At 36.6% G+C, this 25,922-nt stretch overlaps 1 non-coding gene across 1 annotated transcript; it reads left to right on the top strand.

Moving 5' to 3' along the window:
* The first annotated feature begins 2,816 nt into the window (after positions 1-2,816).
* On the top strand, positions 2,817-2,922 carry LOC143689147 (U6 spliceosomal RNA). Its single transcript, XR_013178613.1, has one exon. It is a non-coding gene; the product is annotated as a U6 spliceosomal RNA (small nuclear RNA).
* The last annotated feature ends 23,000 nt before the right edge of the window (positions 2,923-25,922 follow it).

Raw genomic sequence — 25,922 nt, 5'->3', positions numbered from 1 at the left:
TTCTTCGCAAAGTTGACAATTTAGGAGACTCTACACATATCCCGACAAATTTACCATTTTCTTAATAATCTGTGGAAATTTTCTGTAAGAAATGCCTTCAGAAACTGTGGCATGCTCTATTAAATACTCTCAGGGGTAGCTTTTCTTTATGATATAATGTGAATTTACTTTTTCTAAATAGCCCAAAGCTATTAAACTATGACTTGTATCTAAGGGATATGATCAAGGAATTACATTTGGGGGTGAAAAGACCTGTGTAACATTACAAGTAACAAAATTAAATTTACTAAGTGGCTCTAAAAGCAATGATCTAAGGAGAATTCTTGAATTGTTTCGTATACTGGTAAAATGTTAGAATAGGTGGCTAGTTCTCCAAGGTGATTTGACAGGCAAATATTTATTTGGATGTTTACATTCTGGTAGAATTATTTAAAAGGTCAATGTGACAGAGTTTAAAGAGGGCTTTTTGACATCTGTTTTCAGTAATGAAGGACTAGGCGATTTGGACAACTTCCTATTAAGGACAACTAGCAAGCACAAAAAATATTTTAAAAATCTGCTGGAAGACATTGGAAAGCCAATATGCATGGAAAGATTTTAGGGCAAGAGTTTGAAGACAGGCATTCAAAGAGAGGAATGCTTCATATTGGTCCACGTTTCTACCAGCGACACCTACCTATTAGCAAGCAGCCAGGAAGCCACAATGCCATAATATTAGCTTTTGGAGTTAGGAAGGCAAAAACTGGAGTAGAAGAATTGCTGGTGGTCTGGTAAAACCTCAAATGCTTTGGGCGAAAATCTCAAAGATCTCTGGGACCAAGGTGGACCAGAAGTACATGAGTTCTCAAAATGATTGGAGCACAGATTTCAATCACATGTATCTTTAAAAATAGGCTAAAGTGAGACTCTATGGCTAATGCATGTAGCTACCTGTCAGAAGCCATCATAAAGCAGTTGTTTGGGAAGGTAAGATCAGTATAGGGCTAATCTTGTCTCTATAATTTTTATGTGCAATATTCAGCATTCAAAGAAATAGAATCAGGTATATGGAAAGACAAGAAAACATAAGAGGCAAAAAACAGATCATAGAAGATAAATGTTCTGAGCGACAGATAAAGGCTTTGCAATAGGTAGGCATGATATATTTAAGGAGATGCATATTATTAAAAAGTTCATCAGAGATCTGGAAACTTTATAAAAAAAAAGGACTCAATCAGGTTAACAGCATATTAGACACAGATGAAAAAATCAGTAGGTAAGCCAGAAGACATATCATAAGAAAGTGTTCAAAATGAAAAGTAAAGGCTAAGAAGAATAGAAAATAAAAAAGGAAGAGGGTAAGAGACATAGAGGATAGCGTGAGAAGGTATAACAGATATGGAATTTGAATCCAAGGAGAGATGAGAGAAAATGTGGTATAAGTGTTCAATGATAAAATTCTAATGGCTGAAGATTTTCCCAAACTTAAGAAAAATACCAAGCCACATATTCAAGAATCACCATGAATCCCAAGAAGTATTAAAATAATTCACATCTAGATATATCATAATGAAAATGCTACAACCAACAGGAGAGTAAAAGAGAACATCTTAAAAGCAGACAGGACAGGGAGAAAACAAGAAAAGAGGAAGAATTAGTTGACATCTTCTGAAAAGAAAACAGTGGAAAAGAGCTGACAGAAATGCAATAACATCCTTAAAGGGATGAAAGCAAATAACTGCCAATGTAGCATTTGATACCCACCAAAAATATCTTTCAACAATGACAGTGAAATAACACCATTTTTAAATAAACACATTAAGAGAATTCATCGCTTCCAGGTCTCAACTAAAACAATGCAAAAAGATATTTTTTAGGCAGAAGTAAAATGACTGGCCCCAGAGGAGAAGGTGGAGATTCAGGAAGGAATTAAACAACAAAAACACCAACAATGACATTAAGTAAAATATTTGGGTAAATTTTTATTAATGCTAATGTTAAAAAAAAAACAGTATTAATATTGACTTGTGGAGTTTAAAATACAGAGGGTATTTAGATATGCAAAAGCAATGGTATACAGGGTGGGCCACGGTGGCTCAGCAGGCAAGAATGCTCACCTGCCATGCCAGAGGACCTGGGTTCGATTCCCGGTGCCTGCCCATGTAAAAAAAAAAAGAGAGAAAGAAAAAGAAAAGCAATGGTATACAGTGTTCAAATGTTTACGGTCTTCACATTATCAGGCTGGTGGTAAAATTACTAATTTATATAACTTTGCTAATTCTAGGGTACATCTGGCAATCTCTAGGATGAACAGTAAAAACCTCATAGAGGTAAAAATGGAATCATCCAAAATAGAAAATAAATTCAAGAGAAGGCAGAGAAAGAAATAAAAAGTTACACAGAGCAGGCAGAATAAATAAAAAAGAAAACAGTAGATAATTGATTCAAACCAGATTATCAATAATTACATTAATGTAAAATGGGGTAAACAATATTGGACAGAAGTTTCTAGCTAATTAAGTAAGGCTAGACAATAAATAAATAGTATACTGGAAAGGAAGAAATAAAATTGTTATTATTGACAAATGATACAATAGTATATGTCAAAAATAAAAAGAATCTATAGGTAAATTATTGGAATAAATGCTGAATATAAGAGCAATTTCAACATTAGTTGCATTTTTAGATCCTAGCAGAAGTTATTTGAAATACAAAATTTAAGAAAAATAAGCTATTTAAAATAGCATTAAAATAGCAAATATCTATATATAAATCTAATAAGAAATTTCTAAGACCTCTGTAAAAATAATAAAAAATATATTTGTTAATAATTTTTTGTGCTCGCTTTGGCAGCACATATGCTAAAATTGGAATGATACAGAGAAGATAGCATGGCCCCTGTGCAAGGATGACACGCAAATTCATGAAGCGTTCCATATTTTTATTTTAAGAATAAAAAATATAATAATAATTTTTAAGACAACCCAATGGCAAAACGGGCAGGATATTTAAACAGAGACTTCTGAACAGTATCAAAATGGCTAATAAAAATATGAAATGTGTTCATCCTCATTATGTATCAGAAATATACAAATTAAAAACACAAATATATGCCATTATATGTAACATCAGAATGGCTGAAATGAAAATGACTGAAAATACTGAGTCAAGAGGCCATGGAGCCACTCAAATTCTTTGTGCTGTTGGCAGGGCATAAATTGGTAAAACCACCTTGGGAAACTGTCTTCAGTTAAACATATACCTACATTTAATCCAGCAATTTTCTCCTGTGTATATACCCAAAAGAAAGCATGCACATGGGCACCAAGAGACATGAATAAAATGATTCACAGCAAAATTATTCACAACAGATCCAAACTCAAAACAATCCAAATGTTTAGGCACAATAGAATATATACATATATTTATACATGTACACACAGATATATATTCATATACAGTAGAATTCTATATAGCAATAAAATGAATGAATCACAATCACAAGTAATAAAATAGACTAGTCTTACAAACATGATACTGAAAGAAGTGAGACTCAGATACGTCTACCTTATGACTCCATTATATAAATTTAATAAACAGGCAAATCTAAACTACAGTGCTAGAACTTAAAAGAGTGGTTACTTCTGAAGAGTAGAGTGGTGCTAGGAGAGTGTATGAGGCTGCTTATGGGATGCTGCAATGTTCCAATTCTTGGTTTGTAATAACTGGTTTGTGATAATTCTAAAGCCTATTCTGTAGTAATTAATTGCACTGAATTTTTATAGGTTTGTGCACTTTTTTTCCTTTTTTTTTTTCTGCATGGACAGGCACTGGGAATTGAACCCAGGTCTCCGATATGGCAGGCAAGAACTCAACCTGCTGAGCCACCATGGCCCACCCTGTGCACTTTTTTGTATTTGTGTTTTCCTACCTGATGAATAAAGATTTTAAAAAAATTTTTAATGCTCTTTCCATTTATATGAGCTTCTGGTTATGTTTCCTCATATATAAAATGGGGGTAATAACATTAGTTTCAGGGTTTTCCATATTTAATGAAGTCATAAATGTAAGGTGCCTAACAGAGCTACTAGGACATAGGACACACTCAATAAATGGGAGATATATCAGTCTGTTTACTTCAGTCTATTTACAGAACATACTCTTTATGCATTGTTTTGAGTATAAATGGCTTCCTCAGTTCCTTTTAGGCAAAGATGTTTTCTGTCACTGCATGTAATAGCATATATTTTGATGAAGCTATACCAAGAATATTTCAGTAATTAAGAGATGAAGAGTAACCTATTTAGGATTTTCCTTCATATTCTTTTATAGCAAATGGGAGCCCTAGGGGGGTTATGGCTAAGATTCTCTTTCTGTGTATGATAAACTTGGTTTCAAATCCAATTTTACTGTCTATTTTTGTGTATGTCACCTTGAGCAATGTGATATTCCTAAGCCTCAGTTCCTTCATTCTGCAAAATGAGGTTAATATGAGACTTTAAACTGTACAGGTTTACTGTAAGTTTTAAATGGCAAATACAAGACTTAACACAGTGACTTAAGACCTCAATAGGGTTTAGTTTAAAAAATACATCAATTACTAAAAAAATATATTTAATTATTAGAGTCTATGAAAGTGATTTGAATCACCAGTTTTTGAGTAAAAGTTCTAGAAATGTTAGCCTTTAAGTACTAATTTTTTTTTAAAATTGTGTTTTCTTTTGCAAATGAACTTTACAGTTCACTACACTAGAAAACAAAATATGCTAAAATAATTTAAATGTTTGCTCCCTCAGGGGGCAATATTATGACCAGTTATTATCCTATAAATTTAGTCAGTCAATCTCCAGGTAGTTAGGACATTTTTATTTTATTCATTGAGCAAATGCTTAGCTAGTACTTACTCTCTCTCAGACACGGTGCGTTGAACATAAAGATAAATAAGATACAGACCATGAAAGAGCAACTCATAGTCAATGTAAGAAAAATTGTCAAGCTGGTCATTCAGTTCCTCACTCGAAAATTATTGAGGAAAACCAGATGATGGATAGTCCAAGCTGAACACCTCCACGGTCTCTGCTGTTGAAGAGCACACAGTCTAGAGAGCAAGGTAAATTCCAGTAACTGGCTCTAGGTTTCAGGACAAAGGACAGAGGAGGAAAGTGCTGAGGCCGCCTGGAAAAGCAGTGTCCAAGGAGGTGACAGCTGAACTATGATTGGAAAGAGGAAAGGAAAGCGCACCTTGTTCAAAGGCAGAGGGATATACTGACAAGTTTGGGGAACTGCAAATAGTTCAGTGAGGCTAGAACCTACGGACGGAGACAATGAAGGGGAAAGAGACTGAAAAGTAAAAGTAAGGAGGGAGACAAATGGCCAAAGGTCTTTTCTAGCATGTCAAAGACAATGGACGTTATCCTAATGGCAATGCATTGATATTTGATGATTAAAGCATAGTAGTGACAAGTATAGGCTTGCATTTTAGAAACATACTTGTCATGGTGGTGTGGAGGATATTTACAAAACACGACAGGTTGGAGACCAGGTGTGGGCCAGAGTGAAGTATGGTATACATAGAGGCAATTCAGATGGAAGTGTAGTGCCGCCTGCTTGGGCATGGAAAGGAAAAAGGACAGACCTTAAGTACTGCCCTTCCAGCTATGGGATACACAAGAGGATCAGGGGGAAGGTCTTAAGTTTAGTTTCCCCATGTTGAGCTTTGATGTCTAAGGAATAAAGATCTCGAGGGCCAGAGTCACATCTAAATCTCCAGAGACTCTTGATAAAATCCATAATCTATTTTTCTATCTGATAAATGATAATAAGAATGTCTTCAGAGTTGTAAACTGAATGCATGTGTGCTAATTACTATGCTTTTCTAGGGCAAGCCTGATAAACCATTTGGAGCAAGGATTAGTTCTGTGGCACCTCTGAAAGTGTCCCATTAATCCTGTACAAATAGCTCTATGAGTATCAAAATTTCTCCTTTCTCCTACCTGAGTGTCATAAGTTTTTCCCTCCTCTAAATTTTCCTAAATCCTCCCACCACTCCTCACCACCCTTACTGGTGACCACAAAACAATCCTCTAAAAGAGGTTCTGGGTTGTGTCTATAAATAAAATAAAGCCTATAATTTTGAAATGTTAAAGAGTTGAGGGAGTCAAAGCTGTGTACTTTTAGGCTTCTCTTCCTCTCTGCATGTACTTCTTAGCAAATTTTGAGTCTGTGGTTTTATTTTCCAAAATAAATACTCATTATCTTGGGGTGCTGTTGTTTCTGTCTTGAATAGTCACTTAATTTTTTCTACTGTGAATACATTATTTTCCTAATTATAGCATGCACACACTGAAGGCGTATCTTAAGTGTCTTTGGATCTACTAATGCCCTTAGCACAGCGCCACGCACGCAGTCCATGCTCAGGAATGCTTGCTGAGGATTATCTGATATGGTAACTTGTCAACTGGTGCCATTAACTATTTTTAACAACTCAAACTTTAAACAAGCTACAAGTCTTGGATTTGAGGAATGAGATATCTGGACTTTCAAAATATGTCTAATCTTTTAGGAAAACATTTCTCATGCCCCTCACAAAATCAACTTTCCTAATTTCTGGGTGAAGAATTCCTTGGATTATAAAAGGAAATAAATTTAACCCAAGAAAGGTGGGAATTAACTCATGTGTTCATACTCAGTGTGAATGGTGAATTTTCCTCTTTATTGAGTCTGATGATTTGACAAACAAAAGAACAAAAGCTACAGCCCCACAGAGACCACACGTGTCCTCTTAGTTGACACCTTGTCATATGCCCCAGGTGGCCTACCAAAGCCTTCATCAAGCTCACAGAACTTTTACAACAAATTGGAAACAGGCTGGTCTATTTCTGTGAACCTTGGAGCAGATATCCTCTTGCACATTGCTACTGTCATAGGGGCATTCTAACGTTTCTTTCTATTTAAAAAAAATATATAATTAAGCATGCCACCAAATTAAGGAGAAACAGATGATTTTTAGAATCAACCTTGGCTATTCCTTGAATATTAAGGACCTTCATGAAATCTACGGTAGGTCTCAAGTGCATGAACCCTTCTGTCCAAGGAGGAGGTCCAGTTGTTCCCCTGAATGGATTAATATCTTCAGTGATGACCAGTGGAGATGAATAGTCAACTTATCAAACAAAGACGGCGCCTTACATTGAGACATTGATGGGCCTGGGATGTGCCTGCCAGTTGGACTTGAAGCTTGTTTATAAAATTATAAACTCATTATAATTTTAAGGTGGCTCGGTATGTAAAGCAATGGAAAAGCAGCACTAACTTCATCCTAACTGAGTATTGAAATAGAACTATTTCTCATGCAGGCAGGCCCTGCAACAGCAACTGAAGTAAGTTTTAGTGCAGAAAATTATCTTGGGCTGCTGTTATTTCTCTCTTGAATAGTCACTTAATTTTTTCTCCTGTGAATCATGAAGCCTCAAAAGTCTAGCTTTATATAGATGGTTATATTGATTCTTTCTCTGCATGTTTGCTACAGTAATATTTGAAGTTCTAGGATATCCTGGGACAGTTCATTCAAATGCCTCATGCCTTATTTACTCTACCTTTAAAGGACTTTTAAATTACTGGTCACCCATTAAATCCATAGAGCTAGTGTGTCAATTGGTCCAATTCTTTGAATGCCATTAAATGCTTATTGAATAGGTCACAATACATCAAACACAATATGGACAAAATCCATTCTAAGCTTATAAGCTAAATTGGCTTAAGCATTGCACATTAAAACACACACACACACACACACACACACACAGGTCCTAAACAAGCACATGTTGATTAAATTTTAAAGTTAGTCAGTCATAGTCTTGAAGCGAATGCTGTTGGGGAAAACAATGGTTAAAAAGGAATTAGTGGGACATGCGAGTCTTTGTTTGGCTCAGCTGTTCTGAGAAGATTTCACGTGTAAGTTGTTGCTTGAGGAAAAGTCTTAAATCTTGAATGTCAATGGGTTTTGCAGACAAGGACGTAAAAAGCAATCCAGACTAGGAAACAAAAAGTCCAAAATGAAAACTCTCAAACCCAAATCAGAAGCAGATTGCCCAATTAAAAAATAATATGTAAAATTGGCAATTATCTAGCTATTTTGATCAATCCTAATTTTGTGAGCAAATCTAGAATTGAGAAAAGGCAGCTTTTTCCTACTCTCTTTTGATCATTTACATTTTGCAATTGAGCTAAGCACAGACTTTCACGCTTTTGAGTGTGTGGCTAACAGTTCAACCAAGCTACAACCTCCAAACCTCACACAACAATGAGGTGCCCAACTCTTTATGTTTTAAGGACCTGGAAGCCAAAGTATAAGTTTGGTCACCATGGGAAACAGAAGACAGTGCATGGGTTGATTTGTTCATATAGAGTCTACATGGAACTCTCTATAAATCTCAGATTCAACGGTTCTGGATGTTACTTCCTGGCACTTATCAGTAATAATTTTCCCCAAATATTTCTTTTCTGAAATACTACCTAAAATAGCGAAATTACTAGCTATGGCTCAGAAGAAGCTGTGGGTTTTAATGTATTTTAAATGATCAGTTTAGAAATAATGGTACTATTTTGTAGTTATCACATTTACATTGACCTACGCTATAGGCACAGTCCTATTTATATCCCCCTAGACTGTTTACAAAACCCTTTTACATTTATTATCTCATTTTACCCCCATATTTGCTTTTTTTGTAAGCTGTATGGCAGGGTCACACTTATTTTTCCATGTGAGTATCCCACTATTGAAGCATCATTTATTGAATTTTTGTTTGCTTGTTTATTTGTTTTTTGGGAAATACATGGACCACAAATCGAACCCAGGTCTCCCACGTGGCAGGCAAGAATTCTACCACTGAAGTATCCTTGCACCGCTTTCCCCCTCAACATTTACTTTTTGAAGTAACTATTAATACCTGTATTTGACAGATACAGGTAATAGTAACTATTACTACCTGTATTTACCAGATGAGGAAAACAAAGCTCACGAGACTTAGTGACCCACCCAATAACTTCAGGCTAGCAGAGGCACGATTTCAATCCCAGGGTCCAAACTCCAAGCTCCTTTTATGTTTGTTTGTTTGTTTTTAATCACACTAAATATCTGCTAGAATCCAGTTCCATCATGCTATGGAACTTTCTGGAATGTCCAATGTCAATTCATAAAATGGTAGACCTATCTCAAGAATAGGTTTAAGTGACGGCTCAGACAGGTTTTTTGTTGTTGTTGTTTTGTTTTGTTTTTTAACCAGTTGGATCTATCTTGGGATACAGGAAGATTTGTCTCCCTTTTCTCCTCCAGTAACTTCTCTTCCTTCCCGGATCAGGATGTTGGAGGTGAAGTGCATGCAGCAGCCTGCAGTGCTGCATGGATGATGGGGTCCTGGCCTTCGTGTTTGAATAAGTAGTGGGGCCAGAGTTTTTTTTAGTGGAAATGCTAGAGATATATATTTTTTAAATATCTAACTTAAGGAAAAAAAAAGTCAACTTTTCCATTAACAGTAATTTGCCAGGATGAAAGCCAGAGTGGGTCAGACTTGTCTTTATTTCAAAAGGCGATTGTACTGTCTGAACTGGTAATGCAAACCCTTCTCAGGATAGCACTGTAGAACTGAAAAACTCTTGTTTTTTTTTTTTTTTTAACTATAAATGAGAAAGTACTATGGCTGTGGAGGATTGGGGCTGGAAGGGGAGGGAGCAAAAGGAATTTGTTTACACAAATTTACTCCCAGATGTCCTAAATTATGCCTCAAAAATAATCATTTAAGCTGTTCCACACAAAGAACGTGTAAACAAACACATTTGCAGTATAGTTCTTAAAATGGGAGAGTTAAGAAAATTAAAAAACAAAAACCAGACAGACATTAGATCACAAACAGCTCTGCTTCAAAAGTGTCAGATGCTACTTAGCAAAGGGAAAGCCTCACGCAGAGAATGAAGGACTGCTAAGTTCATTCAACCTCTGATTTCAGGGATATGTTTGCAGACCTGGTGTACATACTTTAAGGAACAATTTTTGCTTCTAGTATTCAGAATTATAAATAAAATAAAAGGTGAGAGAAAGCAACTGATATTATTGTTTAGAACTACAGAAGTTGTAACCACAAATCCACCATTTTAATACAGTTATAGATTTTGGTTTAAAAAAAGTGCATTTTAAATGTATACAACCTTGGGTAGATATGTACGTATACTTTTCGTTGTACTCTGTTCCTTTCGACGGAAATTCAACAGTTTGGAAAGTCATGCAAATGAATAAAGCATTGGACAATGCTTTGAAACGGTAATCCTATAGAATAAAATGAGGCTTTAATAAATATGTCCAAGTTTGAACTTCAAAAGAAATCTGTATTATAATAGAGTTGGTGTTATTGAGATAAACCCAACATGAGTATCTTTTTGGAAAAATTAATTTTTTAAATGCCATGTAATAATAATACAATTATGATTAAACGGAAAAAAAACTTTGTATAGCTCATTGCTGTCTTTAATGTTTCTTTTATTTTTAAATTCTTAAATGTTCTTTGTGCACTGGATCACTTAAATTCTCTGGAAAGTGGACAGTTAGAGAATGACCACCACAATTTAGCTGATGATAACCTGAGCTTCAACAGGTTAAGTGATTTGCCCACAGTATCAAGTCACATATGTGACGTTGTTGGAATTGAAATTCAGAAGCCCTCAGCTAGTGGCCTCTGTTTTGCCCTGTTCTGCCACACAAAAGTCCATTTTTAGTCTCAGGAAATTTTTACCACACCTAATTTGCCTATCAATAAAGTTATGGTCAAAGACCACTTGCAAATGCTCTAAAAGAATGATTTTAAAATGTTTTCAATTTTTAATTCCACTTGCCTATCTTTGAAAACCCCTTTTTTAAATAACATATTTCACTTTACATTTACTTTTAAGAAATGCATTATGCCATTTTTGCGATATAGGAAGTATTTTTTGCAATACAAATTGAATTTGTAACACGTGTCTTACGACTCCATGCTAAAATCTGATGCCTTAGTTACATAGTAAATTTTGGCTTGGCCGGTGGATATTTAATTTGGGGAAACATGTAAGTTTAACTTAGATCTCATACGAAAGAACATTCATTCTCATGCTGAACAAGAGAAGGCAGAATATGGCTATCAAAAGTACTGAACTTTTCAAAAAGATGCTGTCATGCCACCCTTGAACTGATAAAAAAACTTTGTAGTTATTTGTTTGGTAACCTTAATGTTGAAAAAATGGGGGAAAAGCATTGCTTTTTTGCAGGGGGTTTGTGGTGGCACATATTTACTTGCACTTGGCAGATGATCTTATTTTAAATGAATTCAACAGTCTGTGAGGGGGCAGATGTTCATGACAACAAAAGGAGGACAAATTAGACTTAGTTAAAAAGCGAGCATACGGGAATAAATACAACACATGATTATTAGCCTACAGAAGTGCTATAAGAAATAAAAACTTGACATGAATGAGAAAGCAGGTGACGGTGTATATCAGGGAAATGGGAAAGGAGGACCAAGTGGCAAGATGTTGTCAAATAAAAAACATGAGCTGCCAAAATTTCAACATCTCATAAAATTGTATCTAGAATTCCATTCTCACCCACCATCCCCACCCCACACAACATAAAGGAAGGTTTAAGGCTGTGTATAGTAAATGATCCGTATGTGAATTTCTCAACAATGACTAGAGAGACTCTCACTTGGAATGCTAATAAACATTACTTATTCCCACGACATTTTCAAGGGGCAATATCAAATTTAGTTCAATGGATAAGGCTTGTTTTTGCTACACTCAGGCAAACCTATCAATTACAGAATTTCCCATCAGGAGGTTGAGGAGGTAAGGGTTATATGACTTGCTGTGAGTTTGCTGGGACTTGAATGAGTATTTTAAATGGTATAGTCAGGGCTGCTGACCAGGTGGCTACTCAAGAAATCAGCATGGTGCAAAAGGGTGCAAGAGGACTGTGAACTAAGGATGCTTTTAGAGACACTCTGCAATATCATTGTATTGTCACGATTTGCTTAGCATTATTTTCAGTCTTTTTTCCCTTTAAGTACCTGCCAAAAATTTGAGTATTAAAAGTTTGCCTTAAAGACATTTAATGTTATAATCAACTTAGAGTAGGTCCACACGAAGTCAATAGTTTCAAGAAAGAATCATTTGAACTCAAGAGAGAGAAGTTGAAAGAAATAAAGAAATAAAATAATCTCCTTTGAAGAAAATTAGAAATGAAACATTTTCAAAAATACAACACTCCAGCTTTTCTGAATCGAGATGACATTGGCCCTGTTGAGGAGACAGGTGAGGATTTGATCCAAACACTCCATTGATAATTAATGGTCAGCTTCTCAATGCTGTATCTGTGAATGCATAGTCACATTGTGGATTTAAAACACTGAGGGGCACATTTGGGAGCCATAATTTTTTTCTAGGATGCTAGAGATTATTCTCCATTTTAAGAGCATGTAGCTTTACCCAGTAGACAAATTTCTGAAGGGTTATTTAGAAGCCAGTTCTTGTAAATAAAAGCATTTTTGAGCATTATGAAAAAGACTTTGCTGAATGCAAAAGTCTAGTAAATTCCAGTTGTCTTTTGGGGGTTGTTAGATTTTCATATACTGCATTTATTTAAAGTGAAATGGGCTGCATGCTGAATTCTTAGAGAAAGAGTTAATTCTGTTTTCTCAAGTGCCTAATTTATCACAAAAGTTACCTTAGGCTCTGGAAGCATTTGGATCAACACATACCTATTTTTCAAGGACAAATCAAGGACTGAGAATGAGGCCAGGAATGCACCATTAAATGTCTGTAACAATAGCATGGACTCACCAACAGGGAAAGGCATAAATATTGCCTTAGATTTTCAATATGGATGAAACTCCATGTAGCGCTAATGATGCTTCCTGCGAAGTCTTGAAGCCCTCGGTCGTTACACTAGATCCTTGCTTAGTATTCAGCATATGTAAACCAGCTTGGGTTAAGGTCCCATTAAGCAGGATGGAGCACTAAAAATCAGACCACTTATTTATTGCTAAGACGTTTTAAAAGAGAGTCTTTTTTATATGACTTATCCTGCAATTTGTGCCTAGATATGTATCTGCATGCCCGTTAATGTCTACCTCATATGAACTTGGAGAGAAGACTAAATGGTCATTTTGCATACATTTAACTATCTATATTAATTGCCAATGTCTCTTGAGTTCTCTTTATTTAAAAAAAAAAATCAGTCTTAATTATGATCAGGTAGGGATAAGAACTGAGAAAACATTTTGTAATTGTTTTTTTCTACATGAATTCACAAAAGTAGCCTAAATAAGTTAGAAGGTATTGCAGAGGGGGACAAGTGTAATGCACATTGGAAGCATTGGAAGAAATACTGCTTATGGAATCATGTATTGCTTTTACTTGTTCTCCAATGTCACCGTATCTGTATTAAAATGATGCATGGTTCTTTAAATCAGGAAGAATTTGTTCAATGGACTAGAAGACTTGTCTGCCCTAAACAGAGTCTACAGGCGCCTGCTCAGTTGTGTTGAGGACTTTAGGGAGATGCCTGTGCATCGATGCCTGCATGTAGAATATGTTAAAGTGCCTAAAACTTAGATGGAAAGTTTTTGTGTGGGGAATGACAATGCCATTACTGTGCATTAGTGGATATGCAAGGTGAAATAAGAACCTAACTTCTGTTACATTATGCCTGTATCTACCTGGTGAAAACAGAAATTTACTTTGGGAAATGACATAGAAATACCTTTAATCATCTTTTGTTCTTGTTCTAAAGTAACAGTTCGAGGAGCCCTTGGGTCTACTGAAGACAGACTATTTTTCAGGTAAAAGAAAGACAGGAAGACTTAACTTTGTCTCTTGCTCTGTGTATTACAAAGGCATCCAGGCTCCAAGATGATCAGCTTGACCTTTCTCTTAAGTACTGTCTAATTTTTTAAAAGACCTTAAAAATGCCAGTATGCAAACTGTACATAAAATATTTAAAATGTGAGCCCTCACTTTGAAAAGGTGAATTAATGAATTCATCAATCAAAACCCTGAAATTCTGAAAACCTCTAATTTACTCTTACTGTAATTTAGTGGGAGGAAAGTAGACTTCCACGGGATAGCGCCACAGAAATGTAATTAACCTTTGCTTTTGATGGAACAGGTGGGGATTGATAGAGTAAGATGATAAATAAAATACACAAACACACACACACACCATGCACAGTCTTAAATGCCTCTTTCTCCTAATTATTGTGAAGATAAAAAAAATTGAAAGTGCTTGTGAACGATAAATTATTCTACAGACATAAGGTGCTATTGTAGTTGTGTAAAGACATATAGATGATAGGTAGGTAGGTAGATAGATATAATAGATAATGAAATATATAGACACATACATACATTCCTACATAGAGGCAGACAAACACCAAAATGCTAACAAAGTATAAAATTCCATATACGACCAATATTAAAATTTTCTTTTTTGCTGAATTTTCTAATTTTTTTTTCTATCAACATATATTGCAATGAAATTAGAAAATGATGAAATACCAAAGTTCCATTATTTTAGTGGTGGACACCCATGGCTAATCCACACAAATGGTAGCATATCATCAAATGGAAAAATTGTGGCTGATGGCCTCACAGGTTTAAGTGCTTTCATGGGGACAGCAGCTGAGAATATTTGGAATTGCGATTATCCATGCTCTAGGCTTGATTCAGTTCAAGACAACACAGAAGGTAATCAATCCTCTTCCTCTTCCTCTTGTAAGATTGAAATGTATAGATTAAAAGGGAAGGCTTTCAGCTCTTTCCTACATTTCAACTCTGTCTTCTCCTGATTCAGAGCCTTTTCCCTTCACTATTCCTCACTAGGCCTCCGGTTCTTTCTCTTCTCTGATTAATGCAATCATAGTTCATTTATATTGGATTCTAGCCCATGTTTGAGATTTCACAAGAGCTTAGGAGGGGGCAAAGAATTTTCTTTGGTGGTACCACATGGAAACTCTGATAATACACAGAAGAAAGATTTACTTTTCCAATTTTTACACATTATAGCACCTTTAATTAATTTTACTTCCACCGGTGAAATGGATGTACCATTCCTGGGAAAAGAAAAGAGACCAATTAAAACCAGGGCATGTCATTACACTGGGGAAAAATGAATATGCTTTCTTTAAAATAAAGAATTCGTATATTCCTATGACTCTTTCTTAAAGAACTTTCTAGGTCACTGGTGTTTATGTGTATATATAAATGTGCATACACACAGCTGAGTTCCAGAATAAAAATGTAAAGCATTTAATATTCTTTTAGAAAATGCAAATATAATTCATGTTTCAATATAAAACCTAGTTTGACTGAACAGTCAAGATTTATGCAGTATTTAATTTCTCTTGCTTTAGTAGAAAAAATATATATACTCAGGTTGGAATTTAAGCATGCTCCCTTTTCCTTCAATATAACTTTTCTCCAGATGATTGTGTGCTAAGTAAAAGTAGATGTGTATTAGAAGCATTCATTTTAATAAATTACAGCATCATATATTATTTTAAAATCCCATGGGTTTTTTTAAACAAAATAACAGAACAAGTCTAAGAAATGTCTCTTTTTTTTTTTGAGTGAACTGACTGTATAAAAGGGATAAAAATTGTAAAAATATATACATGTATATGTATAAAACAGTCTGCCCTAATGATAAATTACACATTGACACAGTTCTAGGACCGTTCTAATTTCTCCCCACCCAGATATATGATTTTTCTCCAATTTTTTTTTTTTTTTTGGAAATAAGCATTTAGTAGGAGACTCTTGCTTCTGCCAAGCATTGATTAAAACTTTTGTCTTTTTGTTTCTGATTGGTTCATGCACTTTGACTGTGAGACTCAAAGTGTGATACAGCCGTTTTTCTTTGACTAGGGAGGGAGCAAATGGGAGACTGTGCAATTTAACCTTCATGGCTTCTTTCTCACCAAAAAAAAAAGTCACTCTTTAGTTTTATTATCCCCTATAATTGCTCAAATAAAAGTGGTCATAGTGACATGAGTGGTGGGTTTGGCTACCAAGATAGTTTTATACATTAATGAGATTTCCCCCTATAGGAGGGCTGTGAACTGCTAATTAGCATCTATGACCTAATATTCTCTAGCAACCAAGAATAATAGCAGTAATTTCCAATTTTATGCAGGGTACAAGTCTCTAATATTACCAGCACTTCTGTTTCATTTGTAATTAACTGCAAGCAATTATTACAGTCGAGAAAGTATATCCTAATGCTCCTAGGTAATAAAAAAAAGAAATTATGTTTGTAAAACTTATATGTGTGTCATGCTGAATGACTGGACTTTTTTGAAAGCCATGAGGTTAGGTATCTGCCTGTTAATTTTTTTTCTTTTATTCTACATTGGTATCACTGAATTTGGGGGATGGGATTATTTACTTATTTATATTAGAGAAGTTGTGGTTTTACAAAACAATCATGTATAAAACACAGAATTCTCATGTATCACTCAATCTCCAACACCTTGTAGAGGTGTGAAACATTTGTGACAATTGATGATAGCATTCTAAAAATAATTTAACTAGTTTTTAACAATAGTTATCTTTTAAAAATTTATTAAACTCATACTACATCTATCATCCATAATTTACGTTAAGTGTGTTTTCCCCCATATACCACCCTGTTAGCAACACCTTGCATTAGTATTCTGTATTTATTATGATCCATAGAAGATCATTCTTATACTTCTATTGTTAACTCTAATCCATTGTCTACAGTAGGGTTCACTGTGTTATACAGCCTAAAGCTTTATCTTTTAATTTTTATTCTAATAATATATATACCCTAAGGTTTCTGCTTTTAAGCACTTTAACATCTATAGTTCAGTAGTGTTAATTATACTCACAATAATGTGCTACCATCACCATCATTCTTTTCCAAATCATTGCAATCACCCTAAATAGAAATTCTGTACAAATTAAGCATCAGGTCCCCATTCTCTCCCGCAATCTATCCCTGGTAACCTATATTCTAGATTCTAACTCGGTGAGCTTGCTTATTAAAATTAGTTCACATCAGTGGGATTATACGATATTTGTCTTTTTAAAGATGGCTTATTTCACTCAGCAAATGTCCTCAAGATTCATCTATGTTGTCACATGCATCAGGACTTCATCCCTTTTTACAGCTGAATAATATTCCATTGTATGTATATACCACATTTTCTTTATCCATTCATTGGTTGATAGATCTTTGGGTTGTTTCCATCTTTTGGCAATTGCGAATAATGCTGCAGTGAATATTGATGTGAAAATATCTGTTCAAATCCCTGCTTTCACTTCTCGGCAGTGGTACCTAGTAGCGGATTTGCCAAGTCATAGAGTAATTCTATAGTTAGCTTCCTAAGGAACTGCCAGATTGACTTTGATAGTAACTGCACCTTTTTACATTCCCACCAGCAATGAATTAGTATTCCTATTCCTCCACATTCTCTCCAACTCTTTATGAATTTTCCTGTTATCCGCCTGTTGTTGATTTCCAGCTTCATTCCATTTTATTCAGAGAAGGTGCTTTGTATAATTCCAATCTTTTAAAGTTTATGGAGACTTGTTTTGTGACCCAGTATGCAGGCTACCCTGGAGAATGATCCATGCACACCTGCAAAGAATGTATATCCTGCTGTTTTGTGGTACAATGTTCTGTACGTGTCTATTAAGTCAGTTTATATGTCGTATTATTCCAGATCTCTGTTTCCTGATTGGTCCTTTGTCTATCTATATATTCTATCTATTAATAAGAGTGGTATATTGAAGTCTCCAAGTATTATTGTAGAAATGTCTATTTCTTCCTTCAGTTTTGCCAGCATTTGCCTTATGTATTTCGGTGCACCCTGGTTTGGTACATAAATATTTATGATTATTATTTCTTCTTGATGGGTTGTGTCTTTTATTAATATAATGCCCTTTTTCTCTCTTATAACAGCTTTGCATTTAAAGCCTATCTTGTCCAATATTAGTATACCAACCCCAGCTCTTTTTTGTTACTATTTGCATGGAATATCTTTTTCCATCCTTTCACTTTCAACCTATTTGTGTCTTTGGGTTTAAAGTGAGCTTCTAGAATACAACAAATGGTTGGGTCACGTTTTTTAATCCATTCTGCAAATCTGTCTCTTTTGATTGGGGAGTCTAATACATTAACATTTGACGTTATTACTGAAAAAGGCAGTACTTCAACCATTTTATCCTTTGGTTTTCATATGTATTTTAGTTTACAAGATGCCGGAATGCGATATACCAGAAAAAGAATAACTTTTAAAAGGGGAGTTTATTAAGTTGCAAGTTTATAGTACTAAGGCTGTGAAAATGTCCAAAGTAAGGCAAGACTATGAAAATGTCCGATTAAGGCATCTAGGGAAAGATACCTTAGTTCAAGAAGGCCGATGATGTTCAGGGTTTCTCTCTAAGCTGGAAAGGCACATGGGGGAGATCTGCTAGCTTTCTCTTCAACACCTTCCCCAGGGCTCTGTCTGCTCTGTTGGCTCTGTTTGTTTCAGTGGCTTTGAAGCTTTATCCAAAGTGGTTTCCTCTTAAAGGGCTCCGGTAAGCAACCCCACCTTGAATGGGTGGAGATATACCTCCATGGAAACAATCAAAAAACTCCCACCCAGCTTGACTTTTCTGGGGTACACAACAGATTCAAATAGATTCAAAAAATCAGATTCTGATAATCTTCATTATTCACAATACTCCAAGTCACTCTCTCCTGTCTTTTCCTTTTAGCCAGCAGGACTCCCTTTAGTATTTCTTTTAGGGCTAGTCTGTTGTTGACACGCTCTCTCAGTTTCTGTTTATTTGTGAATATTTTAAACTTTCCCTCTTTTTGCTGCCAGATAAAGAATTTTGGGCTGGCAATCTTTCTCTTTCAGTACCTTAAATATATCATACCTCTCCCTTCTCGCCTCCATGATTTCTGTATAGAAATCGGCACTTAGTCTTATTGAGGATCACTTGTATGTGACATCACTTTTCTCTTAGAGCTTTCAGAATTCTCTCTTTATTTTTGGCATTTGGCATTCTGATTAGTCTCAGAAATGGGTCCATTAGGATTTATTCTGATTGGAGTATCTTGTGCTTCTTGGACCTGTATATTTATGTTTTTTATAAGAGTTTGGAAATTTTTGGCCATTTCCTCAAATATTCTTTCTGCTCTCTTTCTCTTCTCTTTTCCTTCTGGGATATCCATGACTCATATGTTTGTGCACTTAATACTGTCACTCAAATCCCTTAGACACTGTTCAATTTTAATTATTCTTTCCTCTATCTCTTTTCTTCTGTTCTTCTGTATAATTTCAGTCATCCTGTCATCTTTTTACTGATTCTTTCTGTCTGCTCAAATCTGCTGTTGTATGCCTCTAGTATATTTTAATCACTTCTATTTTGCCTTTTATCCTCATGATTTCTGTTGTATTTCTTTTTAAACTTTCAGATTCTTCTTTAAGAATTGACTTCCTGACATCTACATCTCTTTAACCATAAAGATTTATCTCCTTGAATTGATTTAGGAGATATTTTTGAACTTCTTTGATAAGTTGTTCCAAATTCTGTGTCTTCTCTAAAGTTTTACTTTGCTCCCTTGACTGGATGGTGTCTTCTCATTTCTAAATATGACTTGTAACCTTTTGCTGATGTCTAGGTATCTGATTTGCTGGATGAGTTTGCTCTGAAGGTCAGTTTCTTGCTCTTAGTTATGGTTTTATTGTTGATTGGCTTTGTGTTAGGCTCTTCTTTGATGCCTAATCTGTCTTATTTTATACCTTTGGAATGACCTGTGTTTGACTGATTAGATTTTTTCAGGTCTTCATCTGATTTTTGCCCTGGGTATGCAGTGCAATATTTAAGGTTTCAATTTTTGTGCAGTTATTTCACCTCCAGGAGAAAGCTTCCTTTCCTCTGTTCCTTCTCTAGGAATCCTGATCTGGTCTGTTTGTTCTTGGTTTGCCTCTATAGATATTTATACTCCTTTCTCTGACTCTGGCTGCTTTTCCAAGGAAGCAAATTCTGGCAGGAGGATCCCACCAGAAGGGACTTTCCCAAGTCAGTATTTCCCAGCCAAAACCAGGGAAGGACCCATGAAAGGGCAGCAGTTTGGTTCCAATATTTCCTGGGGAGGGGATCAGAAAGGGCACCAAAAGCCTTTTTGAAAGCTCCATAAATCTGTGCTTACCTGGGCTGCTCAACAAATGCAACCTTTCAGCTAACCATGCCCTGGAGCTCTGAGGAAGCATGGTATCTTTAAATCCCCACCACCTCTACCCCTGCTGTAGCAGGATTGAAATAATGGCTGTCACTGCCTTTGTCCAGGATGGGTTGAAACAACTAGCTCAGAGTCAGGATCCAGTGCGCCAAGTCAGCTAATCAAAACCCTGATCAGTGAACCACAGTGGCCACCCTGTTCTTGAGGAAGAGAATTTTTATGTCTCTTTCTGTCCACTGCAAGCTAGCCATAGAGCACCTGCAGTGTGAATGGTAGATGGTCCCCCTCAGCCACCACATGGAGAAAGCAACTCTCTGTTCTTTACCATAGTTTACTAGCCTCTTCCTCTCACACTTCCCTGGATGCTGAGCAGTGTTCTTCTAGCCTCTAGAGCCCCAGAACAGTTGTTTCATATGGTTCTTGCCTGTTTCATGGCTGTTTTGGTGAAAGGATGGAGACTTGGAGCTCCCTATTATGCCATCTGCCCCAGAGGTTGCCTTGGTATAGCTCAATTTTAATTTGTAACTTTTTAGTTCACTAATTCTTTTTTTCTTGTTATTGAAGATTGATATTTATCAGATTTGATTTTAAATTCATGGATAAAATGGAACATTTGCAAGCTAGTAACTAGGAGGAAAATGTCATGATATTAGCTGTGTTCAAGAGACTAGTTTTCTTCTTGAATTCTTCTTAGGTGAGGAGATATTATGCATGGGAGGAATATTTTATGCAGTAGAAACAAAGGGACTTAATTTCAATTTTTCCCATTGAAGTTATATTTCTGTGATTATCAATAAAATTATTCTATAAATAATTTTAAATGACATTTGAGATAGTCCCTTACTTTAGAAAAAAAATTAAACTTTATTTATCTGGAAATGTAAAGGAATGCAGTTTTCTATATGAGGTTTGTTTGTTGTTTTTTCTTCCCAGGTATTTTACCCTTTAAGGTAGCAAAATTGTACTTTAAATATTTTTGGTGGGGATTTCATGAAAACCACATCATTTTCTAGTGCCTCCCTGGGGTTCTGGAGGACCCCGTCTTGTGCAATGAGAAGGTTAAGGTAGGTCGGTACAGTTATGGTGAGAATGCTGAAGAGTCGCCTGGACTGGGCTTAGATTTCACCTAAAAAAGACATTTTGTTGCTTAATTTCCTTTAAAAATCCCCACTTAGAAGACAGAATATACATACTATAATAATGTTTCATTAACTAAGTAGCATCATCATTGTGCACATAAATTATTATGCTGTGGACAAATATAATAGTAGAATTAATATTTGGGGTTTTTCACTTTTCCCCTACTCTAAATGACTTCAGATCCCTATGCTTTTCTGGTTAATTATTTCTGTTTCTCCTTTATCAACAACTTCAACCTAAATCTACTCACAGTTTAAGATATTCCTAACTTTTCTTCTACTATATTATCAAGCCGGAGAAGAACTGAATGGGCCAAGGGAAACTACATGACCAAGTTCATTAAATCTTAATGTGACAGTTTCACAATGTGAAACCATCTTCTGAATACTCTAAATACTCTAAACCCATAAAGCAGTGCCATTAAACAGAACTTGATCAACAGTATGAAACATGGCTAGGCAGACTTAAATTCAAACTAAGGAAAAACTTACTCAAGCTTTAGCAGTAATATTGATGATAAAAAAACAATGAAGTTGATTACAAAAACTTGTTGACCACTTACCCTGTGCCAAGCACTGTGCTAATTCATTTTATACAGCATGTCATTTAGTGCCATCTGCTGTGCAGATGGATAGGTTTCATTATTGCTATTATTTTATAAGAGAAAATTCAGATTTTAATCACATAACCTTAGGGGAAGGAGCTAAGAATCAAACCTATGCCTGTTTGATTTCATAATCTGTGAGTGTAACACTATATTCTAATGCTTCCCACCTAGGACAGGGTATTTGAAAAGGAAGCAATTTCTGTAATCTCAAACCCAATCTCCTTATTTTATAATTGAAAATACTGAGGATCATAGTGTTGAAAAAGTGTCATTCTTTTGCATTTAAATTCCTCTTCCCAGGGCAGGGAACTTTTGCTTAAATACCTTGAATGCCAAGTCTCTGCTATCCATCTCCATTTTTCCTCCCATCAGGCTTCCCTTCCCACCTCATTAATTAAACTGCTCCTTCAGAGATCAGTGAAGTCTTGCTCATTGTCAAATGTGATCGTCTTCTCAGTTCTCACATCTCTGACTGATGAGAGCATTTCATATTGTTGACCACCCTCTTCTTTCTGTACTTCTTGCCTTTCTTACCTCTTGGCCCTACTTTATGCTGGCTTTCCTCCTTCTCTATCTCAATCTCTGAATTAGTTATCCTTTAATTCATGCTCCCTCAAAAGTTGGTAGTACAAAACATGCAACATTTATTTAGTTCACAATCCTACAGATCAGTAATTTGGGCTGTGCTCGGTTGGACAGTTCCTTTGGTCTTGGCTGGGCTCATTCATGGATCTGTTGGTTTGCCGGCTTGACTGGGGTGGGTGGGTCTAGAATGGCTGGAATGTTCTGCACTCCTCTAGAAGGTCTCTTATTCTACAGAAGGCCAAACTGGGCTTGCATACTTGACTCTTGCTCAATGTTTTAAGAGAGAAATGTGAAAACCTGCAAGGTCACTTAATGGCAAACCACCACTTCTGCATTCTATTGAGAAATCAAGTCCCAAGGCCAAATTGGTTCCACCTCTTGTTGGAAGAAAATGCGAAGTCATATTGCATGGGACACATCTACAGGGAAGTGAAGAAAGGATAGTGGCTTTTTTCTTTTTTCTTTTTGGTAATATCTGACAATCTCCTTTGTGAGTTCCACTTCTTTCACTTGCCTTTTAAGTACAAATTCATTTCTAATGCTCACTCTCAGTGTCTTTCCTTCTTTTTCTACTTTCTGTTCCAGGACCTTTATATCTATCCAATCCCCATGGCTTCAGCCACCTCTACCAATGAATGATTCCCAAACCTCTATCTTCAACTCTTACTTTGTTTATGAGCTCCAGACTAGATTCCTGGGTGGGCCTCAAATGCAACAAGTTCAAAACTAAACTCTATAATCTCTCATAGACCCCTCTCTCTCTTTTTAGCCTTCATTCTCTGTCAGTGTGTCATCTCGATCTAGAAACCTCCAGAACGATTTTTGATGTTTCTCTCTCCTTCAGGCCCCCTATTCAGTTGATCAGTGAATCATGTCATTCAACCTAAATATGGCTCATCCTCTCCTTTTTATCTTTTTATTCCTAATTACTTGCTTGATTATTTACTATTTATCTATCTATATGTCCTTTACTTCTTCACCATCTAATATGTCCTCCTTACTGTTATTAGAATAGAATTTATAAAACAGATATCTGATCATACCAATTTCTACATAAAAATCTTTTTATAGCTTTTAATTATCTGTAACAAAGGGAGATTTTGGAATGTTTTTGGAGGTCTGTAAGGTCAAAAAACTTAATTATCTTACATACCATTGTTTCAATTTGCTAAAGATGCTAGAATGCAATATACCAGAAAGGGGCTGGCTTATAACAAAGGGGATTCATTAAGTTACACATTTATAATTCTAAAACCATGAAAACGTCTGAATTAAGACATCAAGAGGTAGATGCCTTCTCTGAGGAAAGGGTGCTAACATCTGTGGTTCTTCTGTCACTTGGGAAGGCATATGGTGCTGTTTGCTGATCCTTCTCTTCCAGATCCTGGTTTCAATATGGCTCTCTCAGCTCCTGTGGGTCATTTTGGCTTCTTCTAGGGTGTTTTCTTTCTCTCCAAACTCTCTTGATTTTGAACTCTCTCCAAAATGTCTCTGCCTTTTACTCTTTCATAAAGGTCTCTAGTAAAGGATTAAGACAACCTTGAATGGGCTGGGTCACATCTCAATTGAAATAGCATGACTAAAAGGTCCCACCTACAATAGATCTGCCCCCATAAGAATGGATTAAAAGAACATGGTCTTAGACTTCCAGAGAAGATGGCGGCTTAGTAACATGCAAGGGTCTTAGTTCCTTCTCCAGAACAGCTACTAGGGAAGTAGAAACGATACAGAACAGCTCCCGGAGCCACGACAGAGACCAAGAAGACAGTGTACCCCATTCTGGAATGGCTGACTGGCTGGGAGAACCCGCTGCGGTGAGATCGCTGAGGGGCGCGCACTTCCCTGGGCCGGGGCGGCAGGCGGCCGGAGTCCCTCCCTCCCTCCTTCCCGGGCTGGCTGGGAGAATTGGACAGGTGATCCCCTCAAGCCGTGGTGGCTGGCGCCCCCTCCCCCCCACGCACGGCCCCCTGGACCAGCTGGGAGAATTGGATCGGAGATCCCCCAAACCGCGGAGACCAGCGACTGGGGTCCCTTCCAAACACGTGGCTTCCCGGTCCAGCTGGGAACAGTGGATAGGCACTCCCCCAAGCTGTGGCGGCCGGCGCCCCCCCACCACACTTGGCGCCCCGTGCCGGCTGGGAAATTTGGACAGGTGCTCCCCCAAGCCGCGGAGACTGGCAACCCTTCCCATGCACGGATTCCCGGGCTGGCTGGGAGATTCGGATTGGCACTCCCCCAAGCTGCTTCGGCCAGCGACCCTCCCCTACAGCGAGAGTTTTCCAAAGTTAAAGGAGCCACAGCATCTTTTACTGGTGGGACCTGCAGACAGACAAGCGCCACTAGCGCCACCTACTGGGCAGGATAAGAAAAACAGAGCCCAGAGATTTCACAGATAAATCTTTCAACCTGCTGGGTCCCACACCCAGGGAAATCTGATTAAATGCCCAGACGCCAGCAGAAGATAACGGATCACGCTCGGAAAATTGAAGATATGGCCCAGTCAAAGGAACAAACCAATAGTTCAAATGAGATACAGGAGCTGAGACAATTAATGCTGAATATATGAACAGAAATGGAAAACCTCTTCAAAAACCAAATCAATAAATTGAGGGAGGACATGAAGAAGACATGGGCTGAACAAAAAGAAGAAATAGAAAAATTGAAAAAACAAATCACAGAACTTATGGGAGTGAAGGACAAAGTAGAAAAGATGGAAAAAAACAATGGATACTTACAATGGTAGATTTAAAGAGACAGAAGCTAGAATTAGTGAACTAGAGGATGGAACATCTGAATTCCAAAAAGAAACAGAAACTATAGGGAAAAGAATGGAAAAATTTGAACAGGGGATCAGGGAACTGAATGACAATATGAAGTGCACAAATATACCTGTTGTGGGTGTCCCAGAAGGAGAAGAGAAAGGAAAAGGAGGAGAAAAAACTAATGGAAGAAATTATCACTGAAAATTTCCCAACTCTTATGAAAGACCTAAAACTACAGATCCAAGAAGTGCAGCACACCCCAAAGAGAATAGACCCAAATAGGCATTCTCCAAGACACTTACTAGTTAGAATGTCAGAGGTCAAAGAGAAAGAGAGGATCTTGAAAGCAGCGAGAGAAAAACAATCCATCACATACAAGGGAGACCCAATAAGACTATGTGTAGATTTCTCAGCAGAAACCATGGAAGCTAGAAGACAGTGGGATGATATATTTAAATTACTAAAAGAGAAAAACTGCCAACCAAGACTTCTATATCCAGCAAAATTGTCCTTCAAAAATGAGGGAGAAATTAAAACATTTTCAGACAGAAAGTCACTGAGAGAA

The sequence above is a fragment of the Tamandua tetradactyla genome, chromosome 6 (assembly GCF_023851605.1).
Source record: "Tamandua tetradactyla isolate mTamTet1 chromosome 6, mTamTet1.pri, whole genome shotgun sequence".
Lineage (NCBI taxonomy): Eukaryota > Metazoa > Chordata > Mammalia > Pilosa > Myrmecophagidae > Tamandua > Tamandua tetradactyla.
Note: the sequence above shows the minus strand (reverse complement) of the source record. Positions and strands in the feature narration are given on the sequence as shown.